The sequence below is a fragment of the Molossus molossus genome, unplaced genomic scaffold (genome assembly GCF_014108415.1).
Source record: "Molossus molossus isolate mMolMol1 unplaced genomic scaffold, mMolMol1.p scaffold_m16_p_10, whole genome shotgun sequence".
Classification (NCBI taxonomy): domain Eukaryota; kingdom Metazoa; phylum Chordata; class Mammalia; order Chiroptera; family Molossidae; genus Molossus; species Molossus molossus.
In genome coordinates, this window is record NW_023425345.1 from 97,758,133 (window position 1) to 97,771,024 (window position 12,892).

Here is a 12,892-nt window from a genome sequence, read left to right on the forward strand (position 1 = left end):
CGGTTTCCTCTTTACGTTCTCTTAGCTATTTCACATACACACACTTGTGTGTTAGTGTGTTGAGAGGTAAAGTGACTCCCAGCAGCTGCCCTAGTCCCTTTACATGTGGTGAACAGAAGGGGGCCATTTGGTCTATGGGGGGTTCGGGCCCTGAGTCCCACTTCCTACGCAGGGCTGGCTGGTGCCCTGGGGGAGGGGAGGCCACGTTACTCACCCAGGAAGAGGTCAGGAGGCAGGGCAGCCATGGAGGGTGGGGCAGGAGTGGGGCCCTGTGGGCTGAGCCCTTGGGTGTCTCTCGCTTCTCTGTTCGGCCGTCTGTGGATGCAGATGATCAAATCCCAGTGTTTCCAGGACATCATGGAAAGTGAAGATGACGAAGCTGAGTCATCAGGTCTAGAGGACAAAACCTGTCCACCGGTTCCAGCTCCCAAGAGGAAAGAGAGGCTTCTTTCAATGACTCCTCGGAAGAGGGGTGAGGGTACAATGTTTTCTTACTGTGGTTTGGAGCTTTTTAATGCAATGTGTTAAAAAAATCTCACCGAGTTAAAACTTGCTTTTCTTTTGTAAATGCCTCGTACAGAAGACCTTTCGCGGGGTTGAGGAGCCGGCTGGCTGGTGCTATTTGAGCCCAGCCAGGAAAATCCTCACATGCTGTTTGCAGTTGGTGTGAAGACTGCTGTGACCCGGAGGGGACACCAGCTCGGGGCACAGACACCCCCCTGCTCCTCTGCCAGTGCCAAGCCTTGTGAGCTGGGCTCGGACACCAGCGTCTTCCAGAACAAACCACAAGACGATGCCTTTCACTTGAGTGTCTACATTACACGCTCGGGCCTCACCGCCCGCTTTCACAGGGAAAGCTGCGTCTCTGTGGAAAATGGAAGAGTGGTTTGGAGAGACTCTCTAGAGTGGCATTAAGTTTAGCAATTTTTCCCAGGTGAAGTTTTCTCCTTGAACTAGTGGAGTATCCTGCTTTGTACACTGTCTGTTCTTGAGGGCTGCTCTGCTCTCAGAGGTTGTTCACGAATGTTCCGCATGAAAAACAAGCCTTAGGTGGAAAAACTCAGAACGCACTGACCATGACCGCATTCCGTCCGAGAACTGGGTGAGGCGTGGGCTGCCCCCGGCGCTGTCCGGGAGAGCCTGTCTCCGTGTGGTCAGCCTGCGTGGGGTCCTCCTCACTGTGCTCCATGGGAAGCCGCAGCTGAGGCAGGGGAAGCTGCTCCTGGTCCTTCCCTGGAGCCCGAGCCTGGGTGGGAGATGGGAGCGCTCCTGCAACAGGAGGTTTCTGCGTGTGCACACTGAGTGTACCCCATGTCACGAAGTAAAGAAAGCCTGCCTTACAGTTAGAGCCCAAAGTTCCCCCACTGTCCTTGACACTGAAGGCAAGGTAAGCCAGCTTGCATCAAGAAAGTCCTGACCCCTGTGCCATGTGTTGCAGGGCTGGGTTCTTGGTCCTTAACCCCAGAGCCTGCGAGGAGGAGGACCTGCCCGCGGGACTTGATGCTCAATGCTCAGAGCCCGACCCCACGCCCCGGGGCTGGTCCAGTGTTCATCCTTCCTGTGACTTGCAATAAACAGGTGTGACACATCTTAAACCACCTGCGGATTTTTCTACATTAACAGCTGAATTGTCTTTTCACCAAAGCTGGGTGGAAGAAAAAGCCACACAATGACTGCTGTGATGTCCCGAAAGCCCCAGGTGTGGACACCCTGCAGCGGGGCCGGAAGTTCGCATGGAGAGGGGAGAAGAGTGGGCTCGGGCCCCAGCACAGAGTGTCCAGCGCCGGAGGTCCTGTTCCTCAGCCTGGGAGTGTCCTCCAGTGCTCAGCGAGGAGGCAGGTGGGGCTCTCCCCTCCCCAGGCCATGGGTTAGAGTCACCCGTCTGCATCGCTGATGTCTACTGAGGTTCTACCTTCCTGAGGTGCGTGCGTGTCTTCCTACATGTGTGGCTCTGTGGCTGTTTGTGGACACTGCTACCCACCCCATGAAAGAGGGGGTTTCCAGAACCCTGAGGCTAAGACTTGGCTGTCAGTGGCTACTCACCACCCCTGGATTGTGATAAAGGGTTTCTATGTCAGCGGCCCATAAGTCTGTGACTGCAGTTCCTCCCAGAATAGGGATCAGGTGACTGAGTCGAAGGTTAAAGACTGGGTCCAGAAGAGGCGAGGACATGGGCTGATTAAACAGAGAAAGAGCTAACTGCCCTGGGAGGAGGCTGAGAGCAGTTACCACATGGGGCTCTGAATGAATCTTCATCAGCTTTTTTTTTTTTTTTTTTTTGGTACATGCTCTGAGCAGGAACCGAACCCAGGACTCTCTGGTCTGCAGGCCAATGCTCCAACCGCTGAGCCAAACTGGCCAGGGCTCATTCGCTTTTTTTTTTAATCCTCACCCGAGGACATTTTTCCATTTTTTGTTCAGATAGAGTGGGAGGGAGAGAGAGAAAAACATCGATGTGAAAGGGACACATCAAGTGGCCGCCACCCACATGACCAACCAGGGTCGGGGACAAACTGCAACTGAGGCATGCGCCCTTAGTGGGAACTAAACCCAGGTCTCTCTGGTTCCCAGGCCAATGCTCCAACCACTGAGCCAAACCGGCCAGGGCTCGTCAGCTTTCTATAGCGCTTCCGCTGTGTGAGAAGAGACAGGGCCTTGGCCTGTGGAAGAGCACTTGGGGGCGGGGGGACGTCTCCAGCAGAGGAGGCCAAGGAACAGAGTAGTTCTGTGTCAGAGGGGTGGGGGCGCCCCTCATGCATTGTTCCGTCATTTAAAAATGTGAGGCTTAGGTCTTCTCTGTCGTTACACATGTTGCCTTGAAAGAGGCTGAGGACAGGGGTAAAGACAGAGCTCCAGAGGCCCCGGCCCCAGAGCTGCCAGCCAACACCACCATCCCGCTGGGCCTTCCTGGTGCAGCTGCTGCATCGCTCACCAATTCCTACTCCCTGGGTCCAGTTCTCCCCCTTTGGACAGACACTGTCCCAATGTATTACGGAAGAAAATCCGTAGTGGGGGAGGTATGTGTATGTAGTCATATATAAAATAATTGACCACTTTCTTGCTCCCTGGCCATCCTGGCCGCTGCTCTTGGCTGGGGGCTGTCCACACCTAAGGCAGGAAGATGGTGGCTGCAAAGATGATGAAAAAGTCACTAGAGCCATCAACTCCAGGCTCCACTTGATATGAAAAGTGGAATGTACATGCTGGGGTACAAGCGGACCCTGAAGATGAGCAGACAAGGCAAAGCAAAGCTGGCCGTCCGCGCCAGCCCCTGTCCAGCCTCGGGGAAACCTGGAGCAGAGCCCTACGCCGTGCTGGCCACACTGGCGTCCATCACAGCAGAGCCAGTAACACCGAGTTGGGCACAGTGTGCAGAAAATCCTAGAGTAGGCACACTGGCTGGCAATGATCCAGGTGATTGTGATAGCTTCAGAAGCACGCCAGAACAGACGAGTGCAAAGTAAATCATGTAAAATCTTTCTTTAATACAACTGGACGTTTTTTGTTTTCTAAATCATACAATATATGTAAATGGTCATAATTCACCAATTAAAGGTAAAGATTTCAGATTGGGTCACAAGGCAAACCCAACTCAGCTATCTCAAGGGACACATCTGAACGTGGGTGAGAAAGGTTAGGCCTTATCCATTGCAAATGCATCCAGGAAAAGACAGGTAACACTGAAGCAGCAGTCACGATCTGAATCTCAGGCCACATAGAATCTGGGCCCAAAAGGAGCAACCCAAAGAGAAAGGGCACGTTGTAATGCTGAAGGTGCAATTCTCAAACAAGATGAAATGGTCAGAAATACTGTTCACCAAATAACAGCCATAGCTTTCATAAAGCAGAGCTGAGACGTTTAATCCACATTTTAGTCCCAGATACAAAAGAAATTACAAGAGAAAAAAATAACATAAAGAGGTAATTAAAGATAAAGAATACATAGCTTTATGAAAATAAACATAAAATTTGGATGAAATATATTTCTATCAAAACAATTTACCAAAATAAATAACAGGTAAAATAGGGAATCTAAACAGATTAATTTCAAGAGAAGAAATACAGATGTCAGAGAGCTACCCTTCAGGACAGCACCAGGCTCAAATGATTTGACAGGAAAAGTTAGCAAACTTTGAAGAGAAGAGCATTTCAATGGGATTTAAATGTTCCAAAGCATAGAAAAAAGAAAACTTCCCAATCTTTTCTAAAGCAAGTATAAATTGATACCAAAATCGAATAAAGACCTTAAATAAAAACTCAATACCAACTCTTTTATGAACATTAATGCAAAGTCCTTAACAAAATACTATCAAACAGAACCCAATAGCACATTAAAAATATGACATCACAATCCAGTGGGTTGATTGTAATCATGCATGGGTGGTTCAATGTTAGGAAATCTATAACATAATGAGTCATGTTAACAAACACAGAAGAAAAGTAGAACATCATTTTCATAGATGCTTTAAAGGCATTTGACCAAATTCAACTCATTTTTGTACAGTCAATAAAATAAATACTTTACCATGATAAATATATTTATCAGCCCAGAAGACAGCATCTTACCTGATGAGGACATACCCTGGAGGCATTCTTGTTAGTCAGGAACAAGAGGATGACTGCTTTCAATAACATCCTGTTTAATATTTATAGGAGGAACTTCCATGTACAGCAAGGATGCGCTACAGAATCCAGAGGTACCCTCATGAAGAAAATAGCTAATAAAGCCAGGCTGATATAAACATCAAGAGAGGAAACCACTTTCAGGCCTGAAAGCCAGGAGAGTGTGGGGACCCAGAGAGCCAAGCCTAACACTAGGGCTGCTTCTGCTCTGGGGGAGTTTGGGGTCCTGAGAAACCTGAGAGGCTGAGCTAAGCCTCTTGGAGCTAAGGACACAAAAATCAAATCCAGGGCATGCCTACCAAGATTGGGGTCCCTGGCAGTTCACTCTACTTTAGGGTTACATAGAATTAATTAGCTCTCTAATATGGGTGGCCCAAAGGACTTCAAAATTAGAACTTGGACCAAGATGACCTAGGACTTCTAGTGTCCCAAGGAGCCTACTATTGCAAACAAAAATCTTCCCTGGAGGAAATGCGCACCTTACACTTCAAATTACTTCTATAATAATTTTCAAGTACAAGTACACAAACAAAGCTAACCAGGCACATGAGATGAGGCAATACAAATGGGGAAGGGGCAGAAATACACTTTCAGGGGCTCCAGACAGTGAATGTATGAGACTCAGACTCTTAACTATGCCTATTATGTTCAGGAGAGAACTTGCAAAGCTTGAAAATTTGGGCAGGGAACTAGAAACTATAAAAAGTGACATAGCATACTTTAGAAAGAGTAAAGTATAAATTGTAGTGCTGAAAACTACAAAATTCCAGAATGTAATGGTTAAACAAGGGCTTAACAGAATAGAAACAGCTAAAAAGAACTACTATAATAAGTCTGATGAAACTATTCAAAGTAAAGCACCAAGAGGCAAAAAAAAAAAAAAAAAAAAAAAAGAGTAAGAAAAATAAAATAGAAGAGGTGATAAGGTGAGAATAAATAAATACCATTTATTCGTGAGACAGGTTAATAAAAAAAAATTAGGAATGAGGAAAATGGAGACAAAATAGTTAAACAGTGGCACAATTAGCAGCCAGCTAATAAATCACAAGACCCTATGCTCCCTAACCAAAGACACTGAAGGGCAGATGGTTTATACTACTCCTCAGCCAGACAATGGGTAGCTTAAATCATCCTAGTTAGGTGATAGAGAGCAGAGATCCAGTTAGTGCCGTCAGTGACAGCCAAATCCAAGAGTGGATGAAGTCAGAGGAATGAATAACAACAACAACAACAATTTAAAAAACCCTGATTAGAGCCAGACAGACCCAAGATGGAGGTGAAGCTGACCAGAAAATGATTCCAAACACCTCTATACACTCATTTTGGTGCAACAGTATATTGAAAGACACACCTGGAAAGGTGATGAATATTCTGATTGAGACTGCCCCTAAAACTCCCATCTACAGAAAACAGACAAAAACCCTCAAGACAAAGGGTGCAGCAAAAGCTCTGTTGAAACAACTGTGCCCCCCTTTCCTCAGGTGTGCACTTTTGCTTCCTTTCTCCTAAGCTCTAAGGGTTCCCACACGACTTGCCACCAGGGGAGCAGTGGGCAGCGGCAGCTCAACCCAGGCCAACCCCTGATCCTGTCTCCAAGGGTCCTGTCACTGTGACTTTTCTCAGAGCTCAAATAGTCTTGCATGGGCTCTGTCCTATTGCTGTGATCTTGCTTCTTCTATCCTAAGTCCTTCCTGTGTCTCACCACCCCAAGCTTTAATAAATGTACTCTCAAAATTATCCGGATCATGTCTTGAATTATTTTCTGCATGAAGTCAAGAACCCACACATTTCAGTGCTAGGACAGACCCACCTCAGAAAGCCCCTTTCTGGGGACATTTGGAGCACTAGAAAGAGAGGGAGGAGACAGAAGCACTATTTTGAGATAATGACAAGGAGGTTTCCAAAACATGAAAACCATCCATCCACAAATTCCAAACCCAACTAATTCCAAACCCATTAAATGAAAGGAAACACTAAGTAAGCCCAGGAGAATGACAGAAGGGAAGCTTAGAGGCAGAGGGTCATCAAAACACCTGTACCCCAAATCGTGTCATCCTGTAGAGAGTTGTGTCAGCCTCACGCCCAGGTGGTCACGCCGTAGGTAGGGGAACTCTGTAGTTGTGTGTTTATAGGGCAATTGGAAGGGAATAGGGATCACTGGGACAATCGTGCAGCAATGGCAGGTGTCAGGCGTGGGGAGTGGCTTTGCTGGAGGAAAGAACATCCTCATCCTGCATATTTCCCCTGGGGAACCTGCACTCCAGAACTGCCAGACGAGCCCGTCTGTCTCTGCTCACACACCCTGACGTGGACAGTGGAACGACAGAGAGCCAAGGACAGAGAAAATCATTAAAGCAGCCAGGGGTGGGGGTGGGGCAATACACTCCAAGGAGTAACCACTGACTCTTCAACAGCAAGAATGAGAAGCAGAAAACAGTGATGATCAAGCATTTGATCTGCTGAACTTGAATTTCATATGCAACCAAGAGTCCATTGAGAATGAAACCAAAATAATGACATTTTTCAGATAAACTAAAACAGAGATTTCTAAGAGAAATTCTGAAGGGTGATCTCCAGGCAGAAGAAAGTGACCCCAGATGGAAGATCACAGAGGCAGGAAGGAATGAAGAGGCATAAAAATGGCAAATATGGGAGTCAACTTAATTTTAATTTTTTTTTAATCTTTACCTGAAAATATTTTTCTATTTCTCTTCAGGTAGAGAGAGAGAGAAACAGCAACATGAGAAGGCCACATGACCTGGTTGCCTCCCGCATGAGCAACCGAGGTACGTGCCCTCGGCTGAAATCAAACCCAGGACTCATTGGTCTGCAAGCTGATGTTCTACTGCTGAGCCAAACCGGCCAGGACTGACATTTAAAACAATTACAATGTCTATGTCTTTTGCAGTGTGTGTGTGTATGTGTGTGTGTGTGTGTGTGTGTGTATTTGTAGAATTAAAATGCATGGCAATACTACTCTCTAAATTAGGAGGAATTGTCCTCAGGAGGACAGGTGGCGCACCACCAAAGTGCCCTCAGGGGCTGCTGGTCCAGTCACTGGTCCCCACTGGCGCTGCTTCACAGTTTCTCCTTTCTCTGGCCCAGGCCTCACCTGCACAGACTCCCCTCTGGTCTTGCACTCAGGGCAGACGCCAGGTGCCCAGCTGGAGTGCACCCCATTTGTTGGTGGGAGGTGTCAGGCTGCTTTAAATATTTATCTGTCTTTTCTCCTGGGGAGGATCAGTCACAAGTGTGTTGCTAGACTTTCATTTTTAGCTCCCCACCAAAGCCTATTCTTTTATATTTTATTCCCCTGAATAGTACACTTTCATTGCTGAAGATTTGAAAACTGCAGAAAAGTACACAGATTAAGATATAAATCACCTAATTGCCCTGCCCACTGAGAGTCACTCTATAAACCAGGAGACCAAGTCTCTTTTCTATGTATGTGTATGTTGTTTTTCTTTGTTTAAAAAGAGAGGCAGGGTCATGCTACACATCGTAGTGCAATAGCCTAAGGCATTGTACACCTTCTCCTGTATCATGAGTGCTCTTCTAAAAACGCTGCATGGTTTTCTGTAATACAGATACATCATGGTTCACGTAGCCAATCTCTTGTCCACCATTTACGCTGTTTCACTCAGCCAGTCTCCTATCCAGCATTTATGTTGTCCTAAATGTTGCTATAAGTAATGACCACACACACACATGCACACACACACATGCACAAACACACACACACATGCACACACACACTTGCTTTCCTAGAATAAACTGCTGGCAGTATCTGCTGTTCAGGGCTGTGCCTTTGTTAAGGCTTCAGAGACACCAGGCCAAACTGCCCACCCAGCTGTGTTAGTTCATCTTTGCTGTTTTTGGACTATGCCAAGCTTTTCTCTGATATTAAAAAAAATATATGCCTTCTTAACAGTCCCTTTCTGTAAGGCTTCCTTATAAGATTTCTTGTCAGGATTATAGTAAGTTCTAGGCAGAGAACTCTCTTTCAGCCATGATCTGTTGTGACGATAAAAGGTCTTAATGACCCATCATGACCTCTCTGGACTGATTACAATTTGTTTGAGGAGCATATAAACAGAATAATCCAAAGTAACAGTGGCTTAAACAACATACAATAATAATTCTCCTAGATTTTTATGAGATGGGCAGACCAGGCTGGTATAGCATCACCCAGTTGTCTGGGCCCTGGTTCCTTCCAGCTCCATCGTCTCAGAATGTGGTGTTCAGCCTCATGACCCAGAAACAACCGCTCAAGTGCCAACCAATACATCCCCATCTCAGGCAGGAGACTTTCTACAATATGCATTAATTCTGCTTACATCTCATTGACTAGAACTCGTCTGGTCACACGGCTACAGCCCACTAAATAGGATGGATGGGCAATGTACTTCTTTAACTAAATGGAAAGGGGCCCAGGTGAAAACTGAGGTCCTATTACTGAAGAAGGTCAGAAATGTGTCCCCTAAAATTCATGTTGAGTCCTCACCTCTAGCACTTTAGAATGTGACTGTATTTGGAGATGGGGACTTTAAAGAAGTAAAATGAGGTCATATGGGTGGGTCCTACTCCAATATGACAGGTGACCTTATAAGAAGAGGGGATTAGGATTCAAACACACACAGAGGAAGACCATGTGAGGACATGGGGAGATGACAGCTGTCTACACACCAAGGAGAGAGGCACCAGGATAAACAAGCCCCCACCTTGGTCTTGGGCTTCCAGCCCCTGGGACTGTGAGAAGATAGGTATGTGTTGAGCCCCCAGTCTGTGGTATCTTGTTATAGCAGCCCTAGTGAACTAACACATTTATCTATTGCTGTGTAAGCAACCACACTGTGGCTAACACACACTTAGCATCTCACAGTGGCTGTGGGTCAGGAATCTGGGCACAGCTTAACTGGGTCTTCCACTTCTCAGTCTCCCCACAGCCTACAGGCAAGTACCAGCTGCCTCTCACCTGAGAGCTCTACAGGCAAGATCTGCTTCCAAGCTCACGGGTGTTGGCAGAATCCAGTTCTTTGTGGGGCTGATGTACTGGAAGTGTTTCTCACTATTGCTTGTCCAACACCACAAGCTTGCTTCAGGAACACAGGCAAGCCAAGAAGGTAAAGAAACAGAAAGATGGAAGCCTCAATCTTTTGTAACCTAGTCCCAGAAACGCCATCTTTCCTTATGTTGGTTAGGAGCAAGCCACCAGGGAACAGCCCACACTCAAAGGAAGTGCACTATACAAGGCGTGAACACCAGGAGGGATCACTAGGCCATCTTACAAGTCTGCCACCAAAGCACCAGGTAGCCTGGAGCTGCCATCACCATGGTGGCCTGGGGCTGGCACATGGCCTGGCACGGAGATAAGAACCTTTATTAACATCCGGGAAGGAGAACCTCAAGTCTGGCACATGTGGGCCCTTCCCCGGAAGGAGGGCTATTGCTATCCCCTTGGAGACAAGGTTAGCTGAGGGGATGCTGGGTTTTTTTTACTTGATCGCTTGGGACAACTGAGGCTCTGAGAGGTGGTAGAGATGTGGCTTGTGGCCAGGACAGGGCTCTGCTCTGAGTGGGCTCTGGAGGGCTCTTACTGTATGCATTGCCTCCCCCCGTCCCCCTTCCCTGTCGGTTCTCTATGAGGCTAGCCCACTCCCTGCCCAGCAGGCCGGACAGCTGCCCAGGTGGATGCCTCCACCAACCTCCGTGGCCCCTGCTTCCTCATCTGCCTCCCCTGGAGTGGTGAGCCCCTGAGCCTGGACACTTTCTGGCTTTCTGCAGTGCACCAGGCAAAGGTGCCCACAGCCCTGTGGGGGGCAGGAGTCCGCTTCCTTAGAGGGGACTCCCAAGGGTAGGACAGTCATTCCTGTGGTGGGCTGATCCTGCTGAACAGCCCCAGACCCTCTGGGCAGCAGGCACTGACCAAGCATGTTTTCACCATCCCTGAGCACCCCAGTAGCCCCTCCTCTCCAGCTGCAGACTGTGGGAAGCACAGGCCTGCTGGCTCCCGCCCCCAAGTTGTACACTGCTCACTGCAGGCCACACCTGGGCCCCCTGCCGGCGGGAAGGGCCAATCCCGCAGGTCTCCGCCCACCTACACCGGTGCAGGTGCCCTCACTTTGTGCTCCCGGTAGGAAGAGCCGACTTCTTGCAGGGCAGTCTGGCTTCCTCGCTCTCATTTCAGGCCGGGAGCGGGTGGGCAGGCAAGCCCCGGGGGACTCCTGCCACAGTCAAAACCGCTCAACTTGCGCGCAGGCGTCCGCTGGGGCTGGATCCCGAGGGGGCCCCGACCCTCACCACCAAGACCCGCCTTCGCCTGCAGGTCCCGCCCTCATCGCCCCGCCCTCACCACTGTGCCCCGCCCACACCGTCACGCCCCCACCGCCCCGCCGGCCCCGCCCCTCACCACCAGATCTCGTCCTCGTCGCCCCGCCCCTCACCACCAGGTCCCGCCCCTCAGCTCCGCGAGTCCTGGCCGCAGAAGGACGCTGTTACCTCAGGGGCTGCCCGGCTCTGGAAGGCGAACTGGCGGGCACGGGGCCGGCGCCTCAGGTGGCCACTGGCAGAGGCAGCCTCCTCTTGGGACGCAGGGTCGCGGGGTCTGTCGGTACCGGTCCAAGATGGCCAGGCGCTTCGGTTCCGCGGTGGTCTGCAGCCCATACCCCATTTATTGCCGCGCTGCTGGCCTCGGCCCTGTCCCCGAGGGCGACCCTGGAGACGCTGACGAAGGCCTCCGAGTCCCTCAAGTCCTTCCCGTAGCAGCCACAGCCGCCGCCTCAGCCTCCTCAGCCGCCGCCCGACCAGCCCGCCTTGGCCGAGGAGCCGCCGCACCGACCGTGAGTGCGGTCCCGCGGCGGCTGTCGCCCGGGGCGGGGGGCGCCGACCTGCACCCGGGCCGCGCGGCGCCAGGACCCCCGCGGGGCTCCACCGTCCTCCTGCCGCGGACCGTCCCGGCCGCTCCCGGGCCCTCGCGCGGGTCTCCGTCCTCCGCGGGCCGGCACAGCCTCCCCGGACCGCACCGGCGGCCCCGGCCCCAGACCCCGCCTGTCCCCCGGGACGTTAGGGAAGGAACTTGCTCTGAGTTTGCCAGAAACCGGCGGCTGTGAGCAGAACTTGGCGGAGCCGAGGCCGCGTCCCGCGTGGCGTCCTCCGGGCCACTTCCCTTCCCTGTCCTCGTCCTCGGAGCGGGCGGAGGGCCGGGGACCCTTGTCGCGGAGCAGCAATGGGAGCCAGAGCGCTGGGGGTGCCCCTGGCCTCAGGCCTGAAGCCGGGAGGGCCTTGCGGGCTGGACCTTCCAAAACCCAGGACTTGAGGCCGTGTTCCCGCTGCTCCAGACATTTCCCTGAGCGCGGGGTTAAGTCGGGAAGAGACCCGCGGTCACCGCCCACGCGTGGTCTGCACGCACTGGAAGGAGGTTGCCAGTAAGTGGTGACGTGCTCAGACGGTTATTATTAAGGGGTGAGAAGTAACACAGTGGTGTGGATATCAGGACGAGCTGACTGCCGCTCACCGCCAGTTTTCACCGGGAAACGACAGGGCCCTGCTCAGGGGGAGGGTAGCTGCCCAGGGCGAGGGCTGCTGCTTTCCCAGTAGTGCGGCCCTGCTGCGGGGACCTGGGTCTGCGGACCAGGTCAGCCTGTCTCTGCGTGGCTGACGTCCTGGCACTGCCTGCACAGAGGGTCCCTGTGGCTCGTGCCCGGGAGAATTTTTGAAACGGAAGAAGAGAGACCCTTACAGAGCGCCTTTGCACGGAACCCACGTGCCTTCCCCGAAGCCTGTGTGCTGCGTGTTCCGCAGAGGCGGGGGTGCTCTGCTGCCTTCAGGCCCCTCTCCCCTCCAGCCTTATTTCTATCTGCGGGTGTGCAAGGTGGATGTAAGGAGGGCCGTTTTCAAGAAGCAGCCCTGCTAAGAAGCTCACTCCGTTAACACCGATTCTCATTTTGTAATGTTTTCTTGTGCTTTGTTTCTGATAGCATCCTTGCTGTGTCCTGAGAGTTTAAATAGAAAATGAGGATTTGTGGGAGTGATGTTGGCATATCTGTTGGAATTAAAATATAGAAATAAATTACATGTTTTTCTCAGAGCTGAAAACTGGATACTTAGAGAAAATTTTTTTAACATAATTTGTATTACCAATATAAATTACTACAAGTAGTTTATAGTCATAACCCATTCCAGACTTACTGTAGTGCCTCTCCAGGAGGTACAGTTATGTTCACATTTTGTGTGGCTCTTGTGTAAAGAGAAAAGCACTAAGGACTTTGGA